General features: G+C 35.5%; 1 long non-coding RNA gene across 1 annotated transcript in view; it reads right to left on the reverse strand.

Moving 5' to 3' along the window:
• The window catches only part of LOC140595149 (uncharacterized), a 283,810-nt gene that overhangs the window by 97,627 nt on the left and 162,916 nt on the right, over positions 1–23,267 (reverse strand). The window lies entirely within an intron of this gene.

The following is a 23,267-nucleotide window of genomic DNA, read 5'->3' on the forward strand; positions in this document are numbered from 1 at the left end:
TACATTCTCTAATGTCATTTCCCAGTCCAGTCAAATTTTACAACCTTTCCACTATGAATGCACTAAAGATGTAAGATGAAAAGATGGGGGGGGGGGGGGGTATTTAGAGAGGAAAGAATGGAAATGATAGCACAAATAGCAAAAGCATAATCTAAAACAGCCTGAGAGTGGATCTGCTGTACTAGCAGCAGAAATCTCCATTAGCATTTGCTACCATAAGTTGGATTCTTCTTTCTATAAGTCCCTATCTTCACAGTGCATTGTAATGAGAAGGTAAAATTTATGAAAGTAAGACATATTCTTTCCTCATTTATTTTGTGTATATAAATTTGAAGACAAAAGCTTGAATTTTAAAAATTCAGTCTATTAAACTTGCAGTTATTAGATTGACTTAACTGCTTCCTACTAAAACAAGATCAATGATCTTAATTTCTTTAGGAGGAAAATTACTGCATTCTCAGCTTTTTGGAGAGAACATTCAAAAAGACTTCCATCCACCAAGTATTACTACATATTTCGTAAACTGTACTTGAACACAACTACTAGAATATAAAAAATATGATTGTGACTATATTCCTCGTTTTGCCCTGTGCCACGGTGTTTTAATCTGCTATTTATACCTGACCCTCTAGTGAGCATTGAATGGATAGTTGTTAAATAAGAGGAATAAATTGGTGGCTCTGTCAGTTAAGTGTCTGACTATTGATTTCGGCTCAGGTCATGATCTCAGGGTCATGAGCTCGAACCCCATGTCAGATTCCATGTTGGAGATGGATCCTGCTTAAGATTCTCCCTTTCCTGGGGTGTCTGGGTGGCTCAGTCAATTAAACATCTGTCTTCGGCTCAGGTTGTATTCCCAGGGTCCTGGAATCGAGCCCCACATTGGGCTTCCTGCTTGGCGGGGAGTCTGCTTCTCCCTCTCCCTTTGCCTCTCCCCTTGCTGCTTGTTCTCTCTCTTTCTCTCTCCTCTCTCTCTCTCAGATAAATAAATAAAATCTTTTAAAAAAAATTCTCTCTCTCCCACTCCTTCTACCCTTCATCCCTCCTGCCTACCCCCAGGAAAAAAATAGGAAGAAATTGGTAAGGAGTTTTAAATGACATTTCATGATAATTAAGAACAAGGGCTTTCAGATCAAAGGGACCTGATGATTTACTAATCTGTACCTTTGAGCAAGTTTTTTAATGTCTCAAAGCTCAGATTTGTTCATTAAAAAAAAATCTCAATATATAGTTAACCCTTCTATTGGCTAGTCATTTAGATTAATGAGAGAATTCATATAAAGAACTCTTAGGTCAGACTATGCTCATGGCAAGAACTGAAAAATGTTAGCTAGTAATACTTTTATGCCTCATCTTAGGCAAATAATACACACAATTCTTTAGTCTTCTAATTATATATTGTCTTTTTGTCATAATATCAAGCATCAAGTCATTGCAAAACAACACACTTTTTGGAAACATGTGGGACTTATCAACAACAGATGAGAAGAATATCTCAGAATTTGACTTGTTCATGGTTTCATGAAAGATTGATAGCATGGAAGTGAATTTAACAGCAGAGCATGGAGACAGGGAGGGAGAGAGTAATTCACTCCTAAGAGAAAAAAGGAAAGGTGTCTGTCATTTTCTGATGCCGAGTCTGATAACATCTGACAGGCACCACTGAACAAGTCCAGATTATAGAACTCAGTCGTCCCTAAAAATGGTTACATGGAGGGAAAGGATGGACCTTTTTTTTTCTTGAAAAGGAAGAAAATGGAGAGGAGAAAGCAGCAGAAAACTTTACACAGAGTGGAGAAAACCAGTGTAGGTCTGTCAGGAGCAGGGCAGTATAGTGGACAGAGCATGGGCTTTATAGTGGAATAGATCTCAATCTGGTTTTCTAGCTCAACTATTTGCTACCTAAGCTAAATATCTATTGCTATTTAGCAATTTGCACTTCCTTTCCTTTGTAATAATAACTGTGTAACTAAAGTTAAAAAAGAAATAATTGTGTAATAAAAATTGTGATTATGTCATATGGTTGTTGTGATGATATAGCAAAACAATCATGCTGGTAAAGTGCCCAGTCCATTTTCTGGTTTATATAGGCACTTGAAAAATATTTTTCACACACAGTGCAGACAAGGCAGTTACAGAAATGCTTGCTAACACACTGTTTCTTGCACTGGTTTACTCATTTATTCTATAAGCATCCCTGCTAATTGTGGGAGATTGATTACCATTGCCTCAATTTAGCTTAGCTTGAACTACATTTCCCAGAATCCATCTTTCCTTCATGGGATTACGTCAGATGCTGACACAGAAGACAGAAGCTACCTTCTGGTGCTGACAAGGTTGGTGCAGCACAGGTTGCTTTTATAACTCCTGCCTGTTGGAACTGACTCCCTGACTTCCTGGCTGGAGGGTGGCAGCAGCAACTCCTTGAGATCCTACTGCATCTCCTGCTCTAAGTTCTCCAATTCCTGGTCCAGGTGTGTGTTTAGCTCTGTGACAATGGGGCATTAGCTTTTGAAGGAATTTTCATCAGAAATAAACTTGAAGGCGATAGGGAACCTATAGAGTTTCCAGTTCATTCTTAAGGGCTCCAGTTCAAAATCACAGGTTCCAGTTTGTATTTGTTTCCCTGACTCCACAATAATCTTTTCTTCCTAGTTACCTAAATGTGGACATCAGGTTCCAGCACTAGATTTAGAAACTAAACATCACATAGACTATCTCTCTTATTTCCATTAATTGTGCAAGGTCAAATCTTTATGACAAATACGTGCAAATATTGGTGTTGGTTTTAGTTCTATGATAAGTACATTGTATCAGTTCTTAACTGATAACAGTGGGTTCTCTGTATGTCTGAAACTGTATTTTGGGGTAAAGAAATGTACAGATGAATAAGGTACAGTCCCTACATTCACAAAAGTTCATAGTTCTTAAGGAAGTCAGTCATCATTTATCATATAAGAAATTACAAAGTTTCTATGGATTTACCTAATCTGGAAAGTTCATATAAATGGAATCATATAATGTGACCTATTGTGGCTGGTTTCTTTCACTTAGCAGGTCTTCTAGGTTCATCCACATTGCAATATGTATTTCACTCTTTTTTATGGCTGAATAATATTCAGTTGTACGGATAAATCACAGTTTTTTTACTCACTCATCCATTGATGGACATTTGGGTTGTATCCACTTTTTGGAATTATATAGTTTCAAACTAGATAGCAATGGTTGCACAACATTGTGAACGTACAAATGCCACTGAATTATACACTTTAAAATAGTTAATTTTATATTATATGAGTTTCACTTCAATAAAAAAATTTTCAGATTATGAAGTTATAAAATTGGTTTTCTTTAGTTAAAAACATTTACATGTTATCTATAATTGTTCAGAGTGAAATTGAAGAGTTCTAGTTTCTGGATTTTATGGAGTTTATGTGTACCAAACTGGTAAAATGTTCATTAAACTACATATTTTCAGTGATAAGATCAGATGCTTTCCACATTTGACTACAATCTGCTTTGTATATTTTTCTTTGCTCTGCTATTTTGCGGCAAGCCTGTCATTGATCGGCTTCTTGACATGCACATAAAATCAATTAGCATTCAGTCTCTGAGAATAATTCTCTTAATAGGTTACTGCTTTCACCATTTAGCCAACAGAGAAACATTTCTTTCCACACCACCCAATACTTATTTAGGAAGGCATTTGGTAACACTTATCAGCCTGCACATGCCAGCAATTAGATGTCAATAGAATTTCTATGTTCAATCCTTTGTATACAAGGAACATGTTACCCAAAATTTCCAGTCCTCTCACAATTTTCTGAACTCAACAGTTTTTGTCCTTTTATTATGGTGTGATTTTAGAGACATCGGATAAAGGCCCACCTCATCTGCCTCCAAACTTCCCCTAAAAAGAAGTATGAAAGTAAATACCAAGATTGAGAATATGCCAGGCCAGTTTTCTCTTCCTCATGTTTCAGGAGGTACAATGAAAAGCCTAAATAATGATTTAACTCTTCTTATAACTTTCCCTTCAATTGCTAACTCAACTTTCTTTTTTTGTTGTTTTACTTCTTTCTCATTCCAGAAATCTAATCTGAATGTCATTGTCTTGTAGAACTTTCTAATCCCACCTCTCTCCACTATCCTCTTTCACTACATTCTAGCCATACTGGCTTACATTTAGGTTCTAGAACATGTAAAACTGATCGCCATCTCAAGACCTTTATAGTTGCTGCTCCTTCTACTTGAGTATTCTTCCTCAATAATGTCATGTGGCTGCCCTTTTTTCATCATCCAAGTCTCAAATCATTTGGTATCTTTTCCGAATTGGCTTCCCTAGCTATAGCAGCTCTCTCAATTACACTCCATCCCCTCTCCCTGTTTACTTTTTATTCTCTGCATCTCCTCACTGGGGCATAAATCCTTAACAAAGGGACTTTGCTTGTTTAGGTCACTGTTATTTGCTCAGAATTTTGAATAGTACTGGAACAGTAGATGCACAATTAATATCTTGGCTGGCTGGCTATAAACTAACAGACACTAATTATGCCAATAAACGTAAAATTGCAGTGTGATTCATAGTGGTGCCATTCCTTGTAACACAGTATTCTAGAAAAGATCAAGTATGTATGTACATATGCATGTATCTGTGTGTGTTGGTTAGGGTTATTTTTGGGGGGGACAGCAAGTTATAAGTTCATGGGAAGAGCAGGATATAAGTAATATCAAATAGGTAGCTGTAAATTAAACTGGACTTAAAAATTAGAGGTGTGGTCTAGAGATAAAATCATGAGACATCTGTTCCTTACTAGTTATTAAAGGTGGGCTTGAATAAAATTATCCATGAATAGCAAGAATAATAATAAGGGAGGAATGCAAATAAAAATGGATAAAGCTAGAAAGGGTACAGAACAGGAGTAACCAGTGAGGGAAATGGATAACCATGCAAATGTGGCACCCTGCAGAAGAGAGTTCTAATGGGGTGAATGTTTGTGTCCTCCAAAAATTCCTATGTTGAAATCCTAATCCCCAACATGGTAGTATTTGGAGGTAAGGTGGTAACTAGGTTTGGACGAGATAATGAGGGTAGATCGCCCATGATGATATTTATGCCCCTATAATAAGAGGAAGAAATGTAGGAGCCTTCTCTCTTTTCTTCCCACAAAGAACAGATCATGTGAACATACAGCAAGATGGTAGCCCTCTGAAAGCCAGGAAGTGGGTCCTCACCAGGAATGAAAGTTGCCCGCCTCCTGATCTTGAAATTCCCACTTCCAGAATTGTGAGAAAATAAATTTTTGTTGTTTAAAACATCCAGTCTACAGTATTTTGATATAGCAGCCAAAATGACTTAGATAAGAGTGTTTCCAGAAGGAAAGAATTGTACAGTGTGTGAGATGCTGCTAAAATGATGTAGGATGAGGACTGAAAAGTATCCATTGAATTTAGTCACATGAAAACTGCTGATAACCTTTGTTAGAGCTGTTTTACTGAAGTGATGGGGTCAGAAGTCAGACTGAGGAGTGAGAGATGAGAACATAAGGTCTAGGAGTATATCTGACTGTTTTACATACATATACACACAGAATAGGTTTTTGCTATATGTGACCTCGGGCAAACCTCCTACATTCTCTGAACTTCATCTTTATTATCTTTAACTTGAGCAGCTCATATTTATCTTGAAGATATGATGTGAGGATTAAGTGATATGACACAGAAAGATACTTAAAACAACATGAACACTCAATAAATGCAGGTTCTTTTCACTTTTCCCATTTGAGGGCTTTTAAAGTAAATCTGTTGATGAGAATCAAACATACTGCCTTAAACAAAGATTATATGGGAGTTTTGTTATTGGCCCAGTAAAATATTATTCAAGAAGAGTCATTTCCATATATGTATAGAAATCATGTATATATGCACATGCATGTGTGCACATGTGTGTATCCTAAAATCCTTTGGTGATATGCCTTACTACAACGGCAGAACACTGCAAATTTATGTCCTGTTTAAATTTCATCTTGACCTTGAGATTTTTATTGGAGACTCTACTCCCTAACTAGTTTATTATCTTTTTGTTCCCTATTTATTATGCCTCCTACAGGAACCATTTTACATATTTCTTTATGCAAAATTCTTTTTTAATATTTTATTTATTTATTCATGACAGACACACACAGAGAGAGAGGCAGAGACACAGGCAGAGGGAGAAGCAGGCTACATGCAAGGAGCCTGATGTAGGACTCGATCCCAGGTCTCCAGGATCAGGCCCTGGGCTGAAGGCGGCGCTAAACCACTGAGCCACCAGGGCTGCCTTCTTTATGCAAAATTCTTAACATGACTCTCTCTCAGTAGACTTCACTTCTTCACTGGTCAAGATTGCTGTGAGCCTGAATCTTTCCAAATGTCCATGATCACTTCCAGCTTATACCACTTACCAGTTCAGACATACTATAGTGATTGCAAACTTTTAGATGTTTGTTCTCTTTAGGAATGGTAAGCACAAATGACTATATATTCTATTGTTTCCAGTATCTTGTTTTGACCCAATCAACCAGAGGCTCCAACATGTGACTCTGACTCTTTAGCAAGGGACATAAAGACACTTAAATTCTTTCATAGCAGCAGCAAGCAGCCATGGTGCCCTACATGCAGCAGAAGCTCCAGACCAACCGTTTGGACTAAAAGATCTTGGCTTCTTCCCGCTTGGCATAAAAATGCCTTGGTTCATATCCAGTCTTATGCCTGGTTCTTTATCTTCCCATTGATTCTGTGATTGCTTGCCATCCTTGCACATTTATATATATAGAAATCTTTCTTTTTCCTTTCTTTCTCTAACATTAACCAGTTAGTTTTGTTACCTGTAATCAAAACATTCTTAGCTAATAGAGAGGGAGGTCTTCACGTAACAGGCCCAAGTAAGAACCTAGTAATCATGCTCTAAGTGACTGAGCTGGCACTTCCTAACAGAATTATTTGTTGCTTTTGGCAGATTCGGGGGGAAAAAAACCCACTACTTTACCAGAGCTTTTGACGCCAGTGACTATCACTCTGGATGTATTCTCCAGGGAAAGAGAACACTGGGGGAAGAAACAGTATTGCAATTTAGACTGCCACTCCATTTAATAATGGGGAAATTGTATTACTTTACTGGTAATTAGTTTTTTTTAAAAGCCTCATGTAAAATGTCAGCTGGACTCTGTTTATTGGAATGTATCAACACATTAGACAAACCTAGCCTTGTTGATTTACCCAAGACAGCTAATCTGATGCATTTCAATTGAGCCTATTACAAACCTGGCTCTGACTTGTAAAAATGTCTATTATGAGTCAAGACTGAGCTGGACTATCTACATATATATGTATTTTCCTGCCTTTAATGACAGACATGAACTTGTGGAAAAAGTTGTTTATCCTTTGAGCACCAAACATACAGAGTCCCTTTGAAATGTTAAAACTGGAGCCATTGGTCTGTTATCTACAGAGAGAAAAACAATACTATGGCTTCAGGAGAAACAGATAGGAGGGGCTGAGATGGAAAGAAAAACACCAACAGGAATGATAAACTGGATTTTAATGACAAAGTCACTTTGCCAACTGTAACTTGGGTGCTGGGTAAGCTGATCTGACTTCATTAGGTGATTGTCAGCCTCCCGAAGCCATCATCAGCCTGGAAGAAAGCCATATGTGTTGGTCGCACAAATGGACATTGATTTTTCAATAAACTGGAACCCAAAGCCAACATCACTCCACTGATATCTTTTCTCAGGAGAGAAGATTTCTCGCTCATGCCTGGCACCATGTCTCAGCTCTTATATTACAAGAATTACATGGGTGAAACAGAGTAGAAAACAGCAGCTCACTTAAGTCATGTGATAAATGAGGCAATTAAGTCAATTAGATGCACAGTTACTGAGTTATATCTGTTTTGTTTTGTAAAATATAATTTTAAGTAGGATCATCTATCTTACCATACTGGACAGCATTAGAATTCTGTGGGGCAGAAAAAATGTGATTCATTACTCTATGAAAACAGTGCCTTACTCTCTAAACTGGATAAAGTAATCTTGGCCTTTAAATTGGAGGTTATGATCCCTTCACTCTCTCTGAGCAGAACACATTTCGTGTCTGTTGTTTGCCTGCACTTTAAATGCATGGCTTTTGTAATAGTCATCATGTGGTTGGGGTACTAGTAGAACATTAATTTTTTTCAATGCATGATTTACCATATGCATCTCTTTCTGGAGGAAGATTTAGTTGTAGTAGATTTACATTGTTCTGGTCAAGTCACTTGAGTGACTGTAATAAAAGGATGAGCAGTCACCCTTGTTTGAGAGAAGAGTACCAGGACCTTTAGAGGTTTAATTAAATACTGTTCACTGTCACTCCATAACCTTGGTATGCAGAATTGTCATGACAGAGAGATGTATGCATCTGCAGAGATGCTAAGGAGATTCTGGGAAAGGCAACCTAATAAGACCCTTTGCTTTTAGAAGATGAACATTTCCAGAGCCTCCAATGAATTGTGATGGCCTTATCTAAGGGATGTGGGCAGGTTAGGGCACTAGGAGACACCAGAGTAAATTAACTATTAGATTGGAGGTTTATCAATAAATTGCTCATGAGTCAAATTATGTTTCCTTTGCCTTCCACAAATTATAATTTCTTTGTTTTAGTAAACCAACAAAAATTAGTGAACTACTTAAAGGTTAGGATATTTCACATATAAATATGGACTACTTTGGCCAGAGTACATGTTCTGCAATTTGCTTTCAAAGTCTACTACTAACATACATACTTCTACTCTCCTTGCTTCATTCATTTCTTTTACTTTCTTTTACTTTACGACTGTCAGCAGGCAGTTGAGTTTTTCACCTTATGCCTAGATGGTTGTGGGAAAGGGTTCTGATTCTGTCACACAAGGAGGCTAAGAATGGAAGCTCCTTTTAACCCAGACACCTGGGGATATTGTTGAGAAACTATGGCTAAACAGGTAATGAGAAACTGAGTTGCGGCCTTGGGAACAGTCCTGGTTGAAACTGAGCATGCAAGCTGCGAACAATAAGGGGTGGAGATCTAGCAAGGACATCACTATGGGAGAGGACAAGGACATTAAACACGGATTTTTTTATTTTAAGATTTATTTATTTATTTGAGAGAGAGAGAGCAAGAGTGAGAGTGGGGGGAGGGGCCAAGGGAAAGGAAGAGAAAAAATCTCCAGCAGACTCCCCACTGAGCACCGAGCCTGACTCTGGGCTCAATCTCCAGACCTGGGCCAAAGTCAAGAGCCAGAGGCTCAACTGACTGAGGCACCCAGGCACCCCATTAAATATGGATTTTTAAAGACAGAAGTAATTGTTGGTTTAAGAATATGTAAATCCTAAATTCAAAAAATATTGTCAAGTTGACCTGAAAAAGGTTTAACCAAGTTTAATACTGACCAACAGCTCATGAAAGCACCAGTTTGCATACTAGTCTTTTTAAAATTTGCTAATCTGATGGGGGAAAATTTTCCAGTTTGAATTCTGTTAGTGATTTTAAGCATATTTTCAGATGTATGCTGGCCATGTTTTTAGAACTGCCAGTTTGTAACTATTGTTTATTTTTCTTATTAGGATAGTTGCTGTTCCTTATTGAGCTGTAGGAACTCCTGATGGCTCTTTCTCTATCTGTTGCAAATATTTTCTTCCAGTTTGTTACTTTAAATTTGGCTCTTGTATCACATTGTCCAGAAATTGTTCATTTTTATTTATAAGATAAAAGCTTTTTTATGGGTTTCGGGTTTAATGTCTTACATAGATCCCCTCAGCTTCATGATTGTCAAAATAACCTCCTGTACATTCCTTTAATAAGTCTGTAGGTTTTTGTAAACCTACATGTTTGTAAACATGTAAAACATAACACTTCCAACATATTGTGCTAGAGGACATAGGTTAGCTTGGAACCAAAGTGAGGCTTTCTATGTCTTCTCTACAGATCTAGCTCTTAGGCCCTAACTGTGGGAAGAGTGAGATCTGCAAAGAAATTATTCAAACAGTTCAAGGAAGAAAATGTACTCCAATAATATCTCCCTCCTAGGAGGAGCAAAAATTCTTTCTTCTTTAAGGAAAAATAAAAAACAAAGAAATAATCACCCTTCCCAATTTAAACCTATATTATTTATCTTTCTCAATTTTTCTTTTTAGTACATCCTTGCATGTTTTCTCTTTCAGATGAATTTTAAGAGACACTTGTAACTATCATTTAAAAAATCTTGTTAGGATTTTAGTTCATATTGCATTTAATTTATGTATTTATTTACATACTTATTTATGGTATTGAGTTTTCTTATCCTGAGGCTTTTTCACTTAGGCTTTATTATATATATTTGAGTAAAATCATATAATTTCCCCTATAAATGTCATATGCACTCTGCTAAGTTGGTTAATGAATATTTTAATAATTTGTGTTCTCATTGTAGTAGATCTTTCAGTTTTCTAATTAGTTTTTTAATTGTGCATAGAAAAGATGTTGATTTTTGTATATTGACATTGTATCAACTCATTTTACTAAAATTATCATTCTATTCCTTCTCTTGAAATTCTATTGTTTATAATAATAAAAGTTTGAGTCCCTTGTTTTGATACTTCTAACTCATTTTCTTTTCTTACCTTATTACATTGCTTAGGACTCCTGGTTCTAGTAATCATGATAGTTTTCAGCATTCTTATTTTGGTCAAGACTTCAGTGGGAACACTTTTAATGTTTCATCTTTATGATATTTGCTAAGTTTTTCTGACAGATTTTTTTTTAAAAACTAAACTAAGGAAGAACCTATTTATTCCTAGTATGACTTTATTAAGAATGGTTTTGATTCATGAGAAATGCCCTTTACAATAATTGTGTAATATTCTCTAAATCTGTTAGTCCAATTGAATTATATAAATAGATTTCCCAATGCTAAAGCATTAGTACACTTCTAGAATAATCATATTTAGGAATTTTATAATTCTCTGAAAAATTACTGGTTTTCATTTCTGACTCTTTAACTTAAGATACTTTTACTTATATTTGTAAATGAGATTAATGTATACTTTCCTATATTTGTATTCTTTTATTTTCTGGTTATGCAGCTTAATTAAATGAGTTTTGAAGTTTTCAACATTTTAATTCTTTAGAAAGATTATTTAACAGAGCAATTTTCTTTTCTTTAAAAGTTAAACAGAGATCGGAGTGGGATCATTTGGTTGAGTGTATGACTCTTGGTTTTGGCTCAGATCATAATCTCAGGGTCATGAGAAAGAGCCCTACATCCAGTTCCACACTCAGTGCAGTCTACTTGAGATTCTCTTCTCACCACCCCGTCTGCCCCTCCCTATGCTTTTGCTCCCTCTCTTTATTTCTTTCTCTTTCAAATTAAAAAAAAAATCTTTAAAAAAATGTTAAACATAATTTGACTATAAATTAATTTTGAGCTCATCTCTTTTATAGGGATAGATTTTAATATGATAATTTTTTTTAAATTTTTTTATTTATTTATGATAGTCACAGAGAGAGAGAGAGAGGCAGAGACACAGGCGGAAGAAGAAGCAGGCCCCATGCACCGGGAACCCGATGTGGGATTCGATCCCCGGTCTTCAGGATCGTGCCCTGGGCCAAAGGCAGGCGCCAAACCGCTGCGCCACCCAGGGATCCCTTAATATGATAATTGATGTAATCAATTTTACCTCTTTTCAAGTCATTTGAAATAATTTATACTTCCTTACTTACTCATTTTCTTTGTTTTTTTCCTTTTCGACCCAAAAATTATTCATGGTGTTCTGTCAAGAATTCTTGACATTACTATTTGTAGCTATGTTTTCTTTCTTTTATATTATTTTATCTTCTTTTTTTAACATACTTATCAAAGAAAACAAAAGACTAACTTCTAATTTTTGTGATTTAATCTATTATGTACTCTATTTTATTAATGCCCATGTATCTCTTTACTGAGTCCTGCCCTTGTTTCAGCAGAAGTTGGTCCTTACTGTGTGAATTACTTGTCCTATGTACTTTGAAAAAAGAAACAGAGTGCTATGAAAAAGAATAATTTAGATGGAAAAATCAGAGAAAAATCTCTCTGAGGAAGTGATATTTGAGGTAAGATAAAAATGATGATAGACTTTAGGTATGCTAGGAGTGAAGGCAGGGCAGTAGGGGTAAAGGAATAGCATAAGCAGAAGCCCGGAGATAAGAAATATCCTGGCTTGCTAAAAGTTAAAAGATGACAGGTTAAGATTAGAGCAAATTAGACAGTGGGGAAAGAAAGAAACAAAAGAAGAAAAGAAACAAAGAAGAAACAAAGTTGAGATGTAGACAAAGACCTGAGCATAATGGGCCTGTAGCCATAAACAAAAACTTTGGATTTGATTCTAAAGAAAATGAGGAATCACTGAAATGTTTTAATCTGGGGAGTGACATAATTGAATCCACATTTCCAAAAGACCCAGCTGGCTTCAGGGCAGAGAACAAATTGGAGCAGACCAAGGGTGGAAACAAGACGAGTAGTTTGAAATTGTTGACATATATCATGTAAGAAATAATGGTAGCTTTGGCTAGAGTGGTAGAGATGGCAAATGTACACTGATGTGATTCATTTTAAAAGATGAAATCAATATGCCAGGTGATGACTTTTTTTTTTTTTTGAGGTAAGATACAACATACAATTTGCCATTTTAAACCATTTTAAGTATGCAATTCAATGTCATTTAGTACATTCACAATGTCTGCAACCACCACCACTGTCTAGTTCCAGGACATTTTCATCACCCTAAAAGATTTATACCCATTAAGCAGTCACTCCTCTTTATTTGCTGAACTGTGACTGTGCCTTAGCCTCCAAAATTCATAAGTTGAAGTCCTAAACCTAAGTATCTTAGAATATGATTGTATTTGGAGATACTGCCTAGAAAGAGGAAATTAGGGTAAAATGAGATCATACAGGTGGGCCATAATCCAACTTGACTGGTTTCCTGATAAGAAGAGTAGATAAGGACATAGACCTACACAAAGAAGAAACCATATGAAGACAGAGGGGGAAAACATCCATCCACAAGTCAAGGAGACAGAACTCAGAAGAAATCAACACTGCCAGCAGCTTGATCTCAGACATCTAGCCTCCAGAACTGTGAGAAAATAGATTTCTGCCATCCCGTTTAAGTCATCTGGCCTGTGGTTTTTTGCTATGGCAGCCCAAGAAAACCAAATAACTCACCATTCCTTCGTCTCCCCAGCTCATGGCATGTGTCTATATTTGCCTATTTTGGATATTTCTTACAAAGGGAACCATATAATATGTAATCTTTTATGCCCAGCTTCTTTAACTTAGCATAGTGTTTTGAATGTACATCCATGTTGTAGCATGGATCAGTCTGTTCCTTTTTAAATGGCTAAGTAATGTTCCATTGCATAGATACATTACTTTTTGTTTATCTATTCATTAGTTGATGGTTGGTGAAGACTTTGACATAAGAAAAAAAAGACTTCGATTTAAGCAATGAAGGAGAAAAATGGGTCAAGATGACTTCTAGATTTCTAGGTGAAAAGTGTGAGAGAAAAGATGCCATTTATTGGTATGGAAATGAATGGAAGAAGAGTATATTAGAAGGGAGATTTAGAAAGATTATGTCTACAAAGGTTTAATAACTAGTAGTCACTTGGCTGAGGCAGATGTGTGTCCTCCCACTCCATTCCCCTCTCTCTTCCTTTAACAAATAAGCATGGGTGAAGTAATCCATACCATTTTAATGGTTTTAGCCGTTTGCCTTTTCCCATCAACCAAGTGAAATTATTCCTGCATTTCTAGCCCAGACATATGGGCTATCAAACAAACAAAAACCACAGGCAAAGACTGTCAACACATGAACACATAACTAAGTCTCAGTACTAGTACCCATCCACAGTATTAAAATTCTACCAACTAATCAAGTGATCTTTTCTCTTGGTCTCCCAGAAAATTGCAGTCATTTTTAACAGAATTTTTATTATGAAAATAATAACTAGACACGAGAAATTTTGAAATATATAGAAAGAAACATAAAAGAAAATAAAAGCTACTTATGATCTTTCCACCCACAGATAAACACTGTTAACATTTTGCAACATTTCTTTTTTTCTATAAATTTTACAGGAATATCTCTCTAAATTCAGGAATTGTATTCCTAAAAGTATTGTGGTTGGCAAAATAGTGATTGGCATGCTCAAGGTGCTACAGAAAATATAAATTTAAGGAGAAATATTAAATTGTATTGAGGTAGTTCTAAAACAGCAAATGGAAATTCTAGAACATACTTTTAAAAAGTCTTCAGTACTTGTTTTGTTAAAAAGTCCTTTTCTAAATCACTTTCTTCAGTTATAAAGAAAATATTGTGCTAGTGCCATGAGCTTCTGGGGTTTTATATTAGGCAGACTCTACTACTTTTTACTTTTTGAACAAGTTTTATTGCCTTGAAACATCTTTGCATTCATGGTCTCCATCATTTCTTTAGGCAGTTAGAAGTGACATGGTTGAACATTTCATCACCCTCACCTTTTGCTTTGTTCCAGCCTCTTCAAAATTTATCAATGGGCTTAAGATCACATTTCTTTGGATGTGACTTTCAGTTCCTCCTGTGAGTGGCTGGGCTCCCTCTCTCTCTCTTTTTTTTTTTTTTTTTTTTTTAGAGTAATCCCATAATTGGCTTATATGGGCTATATGCAGAGCTAACAATAATTGTGGTCTTCTTTTGTTTAAAAGAATCTAACAAAACTAGGCATGGGCATGATGATGATAATAATAATAATAATAGCAGCAGCAACAGCATAGGAAAACATGTTCCAGATATTTTATTGACGTGCTAATATAAAACTAAGTTCCCCCAAAGCCCAAATTCTCTAATACTATATTTATGTACACTTGAAAGCTATTGTTTTTGTCATCTTCATTCTTCACTTAATATTCTAAAAGAATTTTTCTTAACACCAGTCACAAAAATTAACTCAAAATGAATTAAAGTTATTCACTGTGAGACCTAAAACCATGAAATTGCTAGGAAAAAGAAAAAAGAAAAACAGGAAAAAAGTTCCTTGGCATGGGTCTTCGTAATGATTTCTTGGAAATCACACCTAAAGCACAAGCAACATCAAAATTAACAAGTGGAGTTCCATCTAAAAACTTTTGTACAGCAATAAAAACCACAAACCAAAATGAAAGACAACCTATGAAATGGGAAAAAATACTTGCAAACCATTTATCTGATAAGGGATTAGTATCCAAAATACACAAAGAACTCATACAACTCAATAGCAAAGAAAATCCATAATCCAGTTAAAAAATGAATAAAGTACCCAAGCAGACATTTTTTTCCAAAGAAGATACATAAAAGGCCAATTAAGTATATGAAAAGATGCTTAAAATCACTAGTCATTAGTACAAATTAAAACTGCAATGAGGTATCACCTTATGCCTGTTATAATGGCCATCATCAAACAGAGAAAAGATGACAAATGCTGGCATAGATGTGGAGTAAAGGGAACCAACCCTTGAGTACTGTTTCTCAGATCATAAGTTGGTGCAACCACTTTGGAAAACAGTATGGAGATCCCTCAAAAAAATAAAAATAGAACTAGTATATGTTTCAGCAATTCCACTTTGGGGAATATATCAAAGGAAATGAAAAAACTAACTCAACTTTTGAGGTGTATATCTACACCCCCATGTTCATAATAGCATTATTTGCAATAACCAAGACATAAAAACAACTACATATACATCTAGTACATCTATGGATGAATAGGTGAAGAATATTATTCAGTCATAAAAATGAAGAAATCTTACTATTTGTGACAACACTGGTGTACTTTGAAGGTATTATGCCAAGAAGTTAATCAGAGAAAGACAAACACTGTATGATCTCATTTATATGTGGAATCTAAAAAAGGAAACTTTGGTTATAGAAAGAGATCAGACTTGTGGTTACCAGAGGTTGAGGGTCAGGAGAGGAAAACTGGAAGAATATGGTCAAAACTTACAAGCCTTCACTTATAAGATTGATAAGTACTAGAGATATAATAATGTACACTATGATTACTACAGTTAATGCTACTATATGACATGCAGAAAAATGGTTAAGAGAGTTGATCCTAAGAGTTCTCATCAAAAGGAGAACGGATTTTTTTTCTTTTCTTTTTATTAAATATCTATATGACATGATGGATATTAAGTAAAACCTACTGTGGTGTCAACCAAATCATCTTGCAGTACACCTTAAACTTATACAGTGATGTATGTCAATCATTTCTCAATAAAACTGGAGGAAAAAAGAATTTCTTCTTTATGAAAATATATAGTCCTCCCCTGAAAAATGTAAAGAAGGATTAATGCATTTTATCTAGTGTTTTGTTCTGGAGGTAAAAATAGGCATTTCTCTTAAGTGATACCCTCTCCAGGAGAAACACAGCATGAAAACTGGTTTCCTACTTGAAATCTAGATGTGGTCATGGTCAAAGTAATATCTACAGTGATCTATTTCAAGACCATACCGAATTTGGGGTGCCACTGCAAGCTGGTGATAGAGTAAAAACAAAATATCAAAAGTTGAATCACTGTAGCTTGTCACAACTCATCTATCTGAACATACCCTTAAATTCAAGTCTTATTAAAAAGTATACAGGAAGACGTAGTCCGATCCAATCTCATGGCTCCAAGGTCAATTAGCCACATTTAGTCTCATGCCCAAGTACAATTAAAATGCTGATCAGTACAGAAATATGTATTTTGTGGCAAAAACAAGGAGTCAAAGTAACTGTCATTACTTGTCAATATTCCCTCTTGCCACAAGGTAATGGTGGAAACATGGCTAGAGTTTGAGCCATTTTTGGAAAAGAGTCATCTGGTCAAATTGCGCATGATTCATTTGTTTCAGAAAAGGTCAAAATACCAAGATTGTTTTGAAACTACTTCAGCCAAAAATCAATATTTTTTTCACATTAAATTGAAGCTACTATATTTTCAAATATTTTTTAGAAAATTTTCTAACATACTTCTAGCTCACTGATATGTATATAATGCATTTTATGTTAATTATTCAGTTAAAAGTAATGTTTTTATGTTTATGTTAAGGTCAGTATTTTTACACTGTGTTTACTGAAAATTTTGTAAAAATAGTGCTTGCTTCAGCAGCATATATACTAAAAAATTTTATAAAAATACAGATTGGATGACTAATTATTTGGAACCATGGTAGAAAGAAGAGAAACTAGATTATATTCTCTTCCCTCTAGGCTGGATCACCATAGACATATCACAAATTGTCTCCTAGAAACTGTATTTATCTCACAAATGTCACCTAAATAAAATTCATATCATTTAGCCTAGAAAGTAAGATGCTGGATTTAAGAGATTTATGATGAGATATCTCACAGCTAAAGATTAAACTATAAATTCCAGTAGTGAAAATAAGTAATCAGCCTGTGAATAATGTTTTGATTTACATTTTAGTGTCTGTGACCAAAGTCAAGGTTAATTTGAAATTTTACTTCAACATCTATAAGATTTTTCAAACCCATAAAGGTTCATTGATTCTTTCATTGAATTTTTTCAGTAACTATTTTGTGCCAGTTGCTGGTGTTAACAGAGCAACCAACAAGTCATCATTCATTCATTCATTCATTCATTCATTCATTCAGATTGAGGTATGTCAATGAAAAGAAACTTAGAATTCCAACCCTCAACATGCTTACGTTCCAGCTGAAGGGCAGGGAGAGGAGTTAAATAAAAGGCAAATTTTATATGTTAAGTATATTAGACCATTTTGTTAGAAGGCCAAAAATATTATTTTAGAAAATACAGCAATATGATCAGGAGAAGGTTGACATTTTAAACAGGATGATCATTGAAGGCCTAATTGGGAAGGTGGCATATGAGTAAAGATGTGGTGAAGAGGGAATGAACTATGTACATATCCCCATGGGCTGAGGGAATATCCTGCGCCAAGACCTTGGGATAGGATAGATAATGCTTAGCATGTATGAGGTCCAGAAAGAAGGCCATTGTATATGGAGATGAATGAACAAGAAGAGTTATAGAGGAGATGAAGATAGAGAAGTAAGAGGGAAGATCAGGTAGGGTTCCACTGGAAGGATTTTTGGCTTTTATTCTGAGGGAGATTGGTAGCCAGTGGAAGATTTGAGTCAAAGAATGACAGGAGCTGATTTAAAGTCCCCAAAAGTATTCTTACATAAGATTTGGTATCCCGTATATGTTCTCCTAACTTACTGACTTTTAACATTATTTCTGCTATCCAATCCTGATTTCTTTCCCTTCCCCTCTATAATTCTTCTTTTGAATACACTTTCAGAATTTCACATTCAATATTCCCCCACCTTTTACACAAGTCTGTCACAATTGTATCTCCTTTTTAAAAAAGCTAGTTTATCATTTTCTCTGTCTATCCTTTTTGTTTTTCTTTCTACTTTCAAATTACTTTGTTACTATGATACAATTAATATGAACGGTATTACCTCCTTGTCATAATTCCCCATACTAAACTGTATTCAACATGACATGTTTCCATTCATTTCCAAATGAGTGACATTCTCTGGAATGAGTATCTTTTAACAACTATGGATGGCATTGGCCTAGGTCTATGTTCCATTGGTATAAATGCAAGCATACTCACCATTTCCTAGTGTATTTTTAACTGCTGTGTCACATCCTCTGAGATTCTGTGTCACCTCTTCTAAATTTAAAATTTTCTACCATTTAATTCTCTAAATGGCTAGCAAAAAAGTTTTTTTAATTTTTTTTTTTTACATTTTGCTTCCATGTATCTGAAAACAGAATAAGATTATGACCAGAATTACTTTAAAGAGCCTGTAATATTTGGTAGAAACAGAAACAACATTCATTTGATGTCTTGTGACTCATTAGAGGACTCTAATTAGGATTTTAAATTATTTATTTAATGGGCATAGATGATAGATTTGATGTTACATTTTGTAAGAATGTCCATTTCTATCCTGGAAGCTGTTCAGGGCCACTACTCCAACTCCAATAGACAAAGAAGAGGCCTTCTCTAAAGGGACAAGAGTCGCAACCACATTCTGGAAATTTTTAAACAAATCTAGGTTGTACTTTATTTTAGTTTCAGATCTCTCAGAAGATTATATGAAGTCATAGAGTATACAAGTCAAGTATACAAGTACTTGACAAGTATAGGCAATAATGAAAGCAAAGTGGAGAGGTGACACAAGAAATGGAAGGCAATTAATCAATGATATTTGTGTGTGTGTGCACACATGCATGTGTGTATATGACAACTTCCAGAATTATTGGTCAAGAAATATTCTATAAGTATTAACTTCCTACATGCCACTTTTCACAGTTGAGGTAATGGGATTGGAGAGGACAAGTCCCTGGGCTTATCTGGAAATTGGAAATCAGGCAGAGCAAACTGAGACATTTGAGTAATATGGGTTGGGCACTGATAGCATCTGCTACACATCTAAATCTACCTTCCCTTCGGAGTACATATATAACTCACACATTATCTGCTGCACAATTCCATGGAGCACAATTCACATAGATGACAATGTGAGTGGTGCCCCACTGGAGTCATGCAGCTTGGCCCTGCCTATCTGAAACCCAGTTCAATCCATACAACTACTAGTTGTTTTGGTTCATATGACATGTTAAACTCATAGATGAGGTCCCATAATTAGTTATCATAGCAGTTTACAGACAAGGCTAACCCTAGCTACCATGGTTCAATTACAGAATTTCTGAATAAATTCCATGGAGTATTAGGCCCACTGACCCACATGACATTGAATCTTCAGACTTTTTGACCTTTGTCTCTTTGGTATTACTACTTTTCACTAACTGGTCTTATCACTCAGATATATACAATCCATGACAATTAGTATGATGTTTCTGGAACCAAGTGAAGACTGATGGGTTATAACAGGCAAGATGAAAAGATAAGGATAGCAGTTCCCAGTATAATACTTTAGGCCACGGAGGTTCCTCAAAGAGTATAATACTTTAGGCCACGGAGGTTCCTCAAAGAGTTAAAAATAGAGCTACCCTAAGACCCAGAAATTGCACTACTAGGAATTTACCCCAAAGAAACAAATACAGTGAAAAGCCGAGACACCTGCTTCTCAATGTTTATAGCAGCAATGTCCACAATAGCCAAACTGCAGAAGGAGCCTCAGTGTCCAGCAAAAGATGAATGGATAAGGAAGATGTGGTCTATGTATACAATGGAATATTACTCAGCCATTAGAAATGATGAATACCCACCATTTGCTTCAACATGGATGGAACTGGAGGGTATTATACTGAGTGAAGTAAGTCAATTGGAGAAAGACAATAATTATAGGGTTTCACTCAAACAAGGAATATAAAAAAATAGTGAAAGGGATTATAGGGGAAATGAGAGAAAATGAGTGGGAACAATCAGAGAGGGTGACAAAACATGAGAGACTAACTCTGGGAAATGAACAAGGGGTAGTGGAAGGGGAGGTGGGCGGAGGGATGGGATGACTGGTGATGGGCACTGAGGGGGGCACTTGATGGGATGGATGAGCACTGGGTGTTATACTATATGTTGGCAAATTGAACTCCAATAAAAAATATACATATAAAAAAATGAAAAATTTAAAAATTTTTAAAAAGTCAATTTGCCAACATGAGTATGACACCAGTGCTCATCATGTCATGTACACCCCATCTTCTTTAGAGTAAGAGTCAATCAAACTCGTGTTGGACATGATGAATTTAGCTCATAAGTGATCCTATGTGCATAGTAGGAATAAATGGGAAAGCATTTTTAAAAAATACCTTAGGCCACACTCCCATCTCTACAATATGCAGAGAAACGCATACACATACACACCACTGTTTAAGAAATTCATGGAGCACCAAATAATACCACATGTATATTTACACAAATAAACATTCTCAGGCCTTATTAAGCTTATTAAACTACAGGCACAAAAGCAAACAATCATAATACAACATGTTGGTAAATCCTTGTTGAAACAATAGTCTTTAAGGAAGGGTGCTAATCTAATTTTGCAAACTCCAGGTAACAATATTTAACTATAATTGTCAAGTTGGATTCATGTAGTCTAGGCACCCATGTTTAATAAAGTCTTTAACTTGGGACTGTATGAAAATAATAGGAGATTTTGAAAATGTTTGAATCTATTCATTGACATGGGAACTGTACAATTTGCCATACTTGAACTTAAATTAAGATATTGATAATAAGCCAAATACTATTCAGTAGGGTTCTGATATCAGTGTTTGGTTATTTCTCATCTAGGGAATGAGCAGAAGAGTGGTCAAAATAGTTATGTCTGTTCTGATTTCAACTGGATTCTTCTAGGTTTGCTGATTTTCTGTATCTCCCACAGTGTTTGTTTTTGGCCCATACAATCTGCCCTGGGATTGTGTTATGCTGAGAGCTTATTTGAAGTCTGTTTGAAGTCATCTTTATCTTTTGGTTGCTTTTGAGGTTTGGTTCCCCATAATGTTCTCTGTAAAATGCCTGTTCCTGTTGCTTGGCTGTTTCACTAAGCTGACTACTGTCTATGTTCTCCCTGTGAACCACATTCCCTGCCATAGTGAGGGATGGCTACATTCAGCTTTCATTGCCCTCAAGATTTGTTTCCTTTCATTGCCTAGACTCTTCCAGTGTAGAACTGCATAGCAACTTACTCCTCCCTAGGCTCAATGCTCTGAAGTCATGTGATAATAAGGCAGGAACTAGTACTCCAAGTGTGTACTGACTTTATGAGATAGGTACTGAACATAACAGAAAAGTCTTACTTTGATCTATGTTTGAGGATAACAGAGACAGCTTCATAGGATTTTTAGGCAGACTGGTGAATTCTCTAAATGTTATAGTTTCTTGCGTTAGCCATAACATTAGTTCTCTGGAATTCTTTTCTTGGAATAAGAAGATCCCATTGTGTGATTTTTTTTCCCCAAAACAACTTCATAGGTAGATTTTGCAATACCATTTAAATATCCCATGAGTTTTGATGAATTTGTTAAAATCTTTATAAAGTATATTCATCAATAAATTGATCAATTATTGCCAATACTCCTTTGAATGCATTGCTCATTGCTGTATAGTCCATCCAGTGACATAATCATAGAAGATAAATATGGAGTGGATCACTAGAATTGAATCTCCAAAAGATGTATCTCAGAATTTTCCTTTTATTCCTTTGCATGCTAAGCATTTAAGCTTGGAATTAAAATCACGCTTAAAAGAGGGTTAAAAGAACAACTAGGGGAGAGAGAACCAATATTTATTGAGCACCTACTGTGAATTAGGTATAGTTCTCTATAAATATCTGATGTGATCTTCAAAAAAATTCTTGCAGATTAAAAAAATATTTTATGATTGAGGAAACTTGAAAAACACTAGTGATATTCTGAGGATTTGAATCCATGTCTTTCAGACTATTGAGGTCATGCTTTTACACTTATATTTCCTCTACATACAACAAGTGAAGTTGAAAAGTTGTGTTTAACTCTTGATCTTCATGTCAAAACCACCTTTATTTAAAATTTTTCAATTCATTCACTCAACAACCAACATTTGGAACATCTGCTTTGTGTACAGTGTTATATTAAACCTATCTCTCTACTGCTCATTCTTTATCATCTTGTTCTGAGCAAAAACTATTCTTGCTAAAATTCCCAGATGCTCCAGATGACATTATTACAGATTTGAATTGACTTAATTTTTTTGAACTTCAGAAGGAATTTTGTTGGTTGATCTCTTTGAGATAGATTTGAGGTACAGGAAGGAAAGTTAAACGTCATTGCTTTGTAAATTTTAATCCTTTGACTTTAAACCACCAAGATACCAAATTTGGCTGGCTCATTTAAATGAACCAGACCTCAAACTGTGCTCTAATACTATGCAAACTTTTCACAAAACAAATAGTCCTTTATAGTTTGAAGAGTGGCCTTAACAGTGGACTGGCATCCCAGAAAGCAGCTGTGCTGGTCCTGGATGAATACATGATATAAATTCTAATTTATTCTAATTCTAAATAGAGGGACCTATAAGCCAGAAAGATGCTGAGACCGTGTCTCATAATGCCAGGGAAAAAAAATCTAATCCTCCTCTGATTTTGTCTATAATGAAATCAAACATTGGATTTCTAGAAACATGTAGGTGACTAAATAGATTTTTTTGTGCAGTTTCTTTTCAATATTTGGTAACATTTAGATACAGCCT

This window comes from Vulpes vulpes, chromosome 13, assembly GCF_048418805.1.
Source record: "Vulpes vulpes isolate BD-2025 chromosome 13, VulVul3, whole genome shotgun sequence".
In the NCBI taxonomy this organism is placed as follows: domain Eukaryota; kingdom Metazoa; phylum Chordata; class Mammalia; order Carnivora; family Canidae; genus Vulpes; species Vulpes vulpes.